The 5947-nt window shown below is 38.3% G+C and overlaps 1 pseudogene; it reads left to right on the top strand.

Moving 5' to 3' along the window:
- The first annotated feature begins 3455 nt into the window (after window positions 1–3455).
- Window positions 3456–5348, top strand: LOC115796994 (tripartite motif-containing protein 16-like; annotated as a pseudogene).
- Window positions 5349–5947: the final 599 nt, after the last annotated feature.

Below are 5947 nucleotides of genomic sequence, written 5' to 3'. Positions count from 1 at the left end.
TCTCTGAAAAGACAAAGGCAAGAGAACTTCATTGCAGCCAGTAATGAAGATTTTTAAACTCTGGTATGATTGTTTTAAATGTCTCTCTTGTTAAATATACAAGGACTTTGAAATGTTCAAGAATTGACAGTCTTAGGACAGCTAATAAAGGTAGTTATTTATTTGAATCAGTATTTTAGCAGGAACACGTTCTTTCTAGAACCATCTATTACATCTAAAGTATGCTGGGACACTGTTTAATTGTATTGAACATGCCAGACTCTTATGATACATTGTAATAATGTCATGATGGACAAGAATACAATACTTGAGGACCTAAAAGATAAAATCAAAGATCCTAAATTAACTTAAATTATGTCTAGAACAGGCACAAAGCTGAAGTTGCTATCTGATTACAGCTTCTGATTTGGGACATGCTTGGGACAGAATAATTAAAACCAAGCTTTCAATTTGTGAAACTTTAATAAAGGGCAATTTCAGCACTTTTTCTGCATTTGAATCACACTAGATTGTAATGCACAATAAGTGCAGAAAATGGCCTTTACTGTAGTTTCACAAACCAAATAAAGGTTTCACAAATCACAAACTTGGTTTTAGATATTCTGCTATTAGTTTAGAATAATCTACTCCAGGTTTGAAGTGTCTAGGTGTTTTATGTTTTTAACAAGAGTAGATTAAAGATGCTCAAGGTAGTGAAAAATTAGGTGGAATCACCCTTTAGCTATTTCCCAATCGGAAGATGCACTAACTGCAGCTTCGTAGAACAGGCTTTTTTCTAAAATTGACAAGTCCCTGCAATGTCTGCATAAATTAAGGAATATATAAAGTGTATATATACAGTAACAGAACAGCTACATTTAATGGAGACACTAAAGGTGTTCAGTACATTAAGTCGGTTTGATTCTGCATTTGTACTTATGTTGCTAACTTACATATTTTTCGCTTTTTGGTAACTGAAAAAATGCACAAAATGGAAAAAAAAAAACACTTTCTTTGGTAGCAATATTAGCGTAACATTTCATACTTAAATGATTATAGCACAATTACATAATACACATAAAAAACAGTTAATGCACTTGCCTGCTAGCTGAAGCACCACCGCATGCTCCACTGGCCAGCAGTTTGCAGGCTTTTTGGTGTTAGCCGTTCTGCACTCCACCAGGAAAGCTTTGGAGGTATCTTCAGGGTCGAAATCTATTATCCACTTCGTAGGAACAATGCTGACTGCATCTTTGCCGGGACCTTTTGTCCAAAAAACCAATGCATATCGTAACCTCGGCATTTCTAAGTTTGAACGTCTCAGTCCGTAACCTTGGTCAGACGAGCCGGGATTTTTTTCCTTTAGACAACCACTACTCATAGTCCCGCCCCCCTTGCGAGTGATTGGATCGTACCCACTGTATGTCAAAGCATTTCAATTAGTGAACCAATTGCTGCCCATTCCAAAGGTTAAGGCGCGCAGTGTTATTTTAAATAATATATTAATGGCAAAATGGACCGATTAAAAAGAAAATACACTTTTTCTGGTGCTGAAAATATAGAAGTTCCTGCAAGAACAAAACGATGGAAGAAAAGGTAGGTTACTTTTTCTCTTGGTATAGAAAAAATTAATTAGGCACAGAATTTGGAGTTTAATAGTATTAACATTTATTATTAATTTGTGTTTTTTTTGTTTTTTTTTTTACTCTTAATGCCCCATGAATACATTATAAGCTAAAGTTAGACTGGGTGACATATTAAAATACATTTATTTTACGGTTTACTGACAAAAACTTATAGGCCTACTGATAATTTTATCAGAGTCGAGCTGTTTCATATCATGTTCCTCTTTTTTTTTTTTTTTTTTTTTACTGAGGTCAACAACACTAAACTAACATTCACAATGCAGATGTGCAAATCTTCACCAGTACATACAGAGCATCATAGTAGAGCATCATTGGTTCACTCTATGATATATTGTAATAGAATAATGTAAATATGGTTTGATGTGCTACTTTTTTTAAAGATTTTTTTTCCAATTGTCGTGATCAAAGACACTGTTTTTAGGTGCTTAACTTTGGTCAAATGTGCAAAATTCATATGTAGACAAGCTTTATGTTTCTGTCAACCTGCTACTCAAGAAATAAAAATCGATACAGTGAGAACAATGCAGAGGTGTAGTGTTTTACTGTCCATACACACACACACACACACACATATATATATATATATATATATATATATATATATATATATATATATATATATATATATATATATATATATATATATGGTCAGCATATGAACATATATAAATTTATATGTAGTCAGCATATAAACATATATAATATATTCTCAATATATTTTTACAAATATACTGGTATATATTTTAAGTATATTGTCAACTTTCAATATATTGTAATATATTGTTTAATACATTACTGTATATTTTGCAATATATTCCAATATATTTTTCTTTCGTAAGGGTTGTTCAAGAGTGACACAAGGACTGTGACAGCTGAAACCCATGTCTGCATACTTCTGTGTGTGGTGGTTCTTGAAGCACTGACTCCAGCTGCAGTCCACTCTTTGTGAATCTCCCCCACAGTTTTGAATATGTTTTGTTTCACAATCCTCTCCAGGGTGCGGTTATCCCTATTGCTTGTACACTTTTTTTAACACATCTTTTCGTTCCCTTCGCCTCTCTATTAATGTGCTTGGACACAGAGCTCTGTGAACAGCCAGCCTCTTTAGCAATGACCTTTGGTGTCTTGCCCCCCTTGTTCAAGGTGTCAAAGGTCATCTTTTGGACAACTGTCAAGTCAGCAGTCTTCCCCATAATTGTGTCACCTACAGAACTAGACTGAGAGACCATTTAAAGGTCTTTGCAGGTGTTTAGAGTTAATTAGCTGATTAGAGTGTGGCACCAGGTGTCTTCAATGTTGAACCTTTTCACAATATTCTAATTTTCTGATACTGAATTTGGGCTTTTCATTAGTTGTCAATTATAATCATCAAAATTGAAAGAAACAAACATTTGAAATATATCAGTCTGTGTGTAATGAATGAATATATATGCAAGTTTCACTTTTTGAATGGAACAACTGAAATAAATCAACTTTTTCATGATATTCTAATTTTATGACCAGCACCTGTACTTGTGATGATCCTGGGTCATGCTCAAGTCAAGTGAAGTATAAAGCAAGTTAGTATCTTGTGCTGCTGGCAACTTGAGTTTAAATTCAGCACTCGCCTTTGAGTCCCACATTGGAGTCCTCTACCTGCCTGCCACAGCAGTAACATGACAATACTTTTTTCACAGAGCCTTTTCTGATTGGTTTTAGTGATGGATTTTCAGTTGATTAAATGATGATTGATCATAATCTACCACCTAATAACTGAGGTGAAACAACACTGTTTTAATGTACTCTATAAAAGAATGTGTCAAATAGAGTCTGACCACTCCTCTTCCTGGAATGAAACACAGCCTGATAACTCCTCCCTCTTCACCTCCTCTCTGTTTCCTCGTTCCCTCCCATTCAGATCTGCAGTTTGAAGATGGGTGTAACCAACATGTGGTGACGTGTCAGAGCTTACAGGCTCCATTCACACACACACATGTTGTTGAGATCAGAGCTCAGACTAGTTTCAGTTATGAGGAAGTGAAACTCACACAGTCACTGACACTGAGAGGAGAAATGGCGGCAGAAAGGAGTTCAGCTGGACCAAGAAACCTTGTCTTGTTCCATCTGTTTGGATCTACTGAAGGATCCGGTGACTATTCCCTGTGGACACAGTTACTGCATGAACTGTATTAACAGCCACTTTGATGAAGAGGATAGTAAGGAAAGCCACAGCTGCCTCAGTGCAGGCTAACATTCACACCGAGGCCTATCCTGGTAAAAAACATCATATTAATGGTCTTATTGGAGCAGCTGAAGAAGACTGGACTCCAAGCTGCTCCAGCTGATCACTGCTATGCTGGACCTGAAGATGTGGCCTGTGATGTCTGCACTGGGAGGAAGCTGAAAGCCACCAAGTCCTGTTTATTCTGTCTGGCCTCTTACTGTGAGAAACACCTCCAACCTCACTATGATGCAGCTCCATTGAAGAAACACAAGCTGGTGGCCCCCTCCAAGAAGCTCCAGGAGAACATCTGCTCTCGTCATGATGAGGTGATGAAGATTTTCTGTCGTACTGATCAGCAGAGTATCTGTTATCTCTGCACAATGGATGAACATAAAGGCCATGAAACAGTCCCAGCTGCAGCAGAAAGGACTGAGAAGCAGAAGGAGCTCGAGGTGAGACGACTAAACATAAAGCAGGGCATCCAGGACCGAGAGAAAGATGCGAAGCTGCTTCAACAGGAGGTGGAGGCCATCAATGGCTCCGCTGATAAAGCAGTGGAGGACAGTGAGGAGATCTATACTGAGTTGATCCGTCTGATCCAGAAAAGAAGCTCTGATGTGAAGCAGCAGGTCAGATCCCAGCAGGAAACTGAAGTGAGTCGAGTCAAAGAGCTTCAGGAGAAGCTGGAGCAGGAGATCGCTGAGCTGAAGAGGAAAGACGCCGAGCTGGAGCAGCTCTCACACACAGAGGATCACAACCAGTTTCTACACAACTACCCCTCACTGTCAGCACTCAGTGAGTCTACACACTCATCCAGCATCAATACTGATCATCTGAGCTACTTTGAGGATGTGACAGCAGCTGTGTCAGAGACCAGAGATAAACTACAGGACATCCTGAGAGAGGAATGGACAAACATCTCACTGACAGTCACTGAAGAGGATGTTTTACTGTCACCATCAGAGCCAAAGACCAGAGCTGGATTCTTAAAATATTCACAAGAAATCACACTGGATCCAAACACAGCCCACACACATCTCTTATTATCTGAGGGAAACAGAAAAGTAACAAGAATGGATTTACTACAGTCTTATCATTCAGACAGATTCACAGGATGTTATCAGGTCCTGAGTAGAGAGAGTCTGACTGGACGTTGTTACTGGGAGGTGGAGTGGAGAGGGAGAGGAGTTTTTGTAGCAGTTGCATACAAGAATATCAGCAGAGCAGGGAAGACATGTAGATTTGGATTCAATGATGACTCTTGGGCATTACGTTGTGAGACAAACAGTACATTGTGTACATTCTGGTACGACAGTGTCCAAACTGACCTCTCAGGTCCTCGGTCCTCCAGAGTAGGAGTGTACCTGGATCACAGAGCAGGTATTCTGTCTTTCTACAGCGTCTCTGAAACCATGACTCTCCTCCACAGAGTCCAGACCACATTCACTCAGCCGCTCTATGCTGGGCTTCGGCTTGTTGACGCTGATGGAGTATCTGCAGAGTTGATTAAGCTGAAATAGTCAGAAGTCATTGAGGGACAGTTGGTTAAAATGTGTGTTTCAGTTTCTTTGGTCTCCATCATTGTTGAGCTGTTTCTTCTCTGCACAGAGATCACCTGTCAGTCACACTTTATGGCTGCTACTTTGACATCTTATTGTTTGTTGTCCACTTAATGACTGAGTTTGTTTGAACACAGAAATCTAAAATTGTGTTTCCATTTATCTTAAATGTTGTCAAATCACAGGAACACTGTTTCTCTGTGTTTGGCACAAAGATTCAAATATTTTGGGAAGAGGTCAGAGTGACGTGAGAAATTTATCTCAAAGAAATTCTGCTGCACACAAAGTGTTTCTAGTTTGTACAAAGAAGGAAATAATTACAATCAAAGTGAGCAAACAATAATGAACCTCAGCTTTTTAAATGAGCAAAAGATAACAGCAATGTTTTGAAAATATCCTCACAGATCAAATGTTACACACTGGATAAAAAATGATTTTGATCCTTCCTCTAGAAAAAAATAACACAACAACTGAAAGACCAACAAATAATATTTGAAAAAGTTTGTGAAGCTTCTTTGTTATTTTCTAATAAATAGATTTTATAGAGGGTCAGTCTGAAG

The sequence above is a fragment of the Archocentrus centrarchus genome, chromosome 18, assembly GCF_007364275.1.
Source record: "Archocentrus centrarchus isolate MPI-CPG fArcCen1 chromosome 18, fArcCen1, whole genome shotgun sequence".
Classification (NCBI taxonomy): Eukaryota; Metazoa; Chordata; class Actinopteri; order Cichliformes; family Cichlidae; genus Archocentrus; species Archocentrus centrarchus.
Note: the sequence above shows the minus strand (reverse complement) of the source record. Positions and strands in the feature narration are given on the sequence as shown.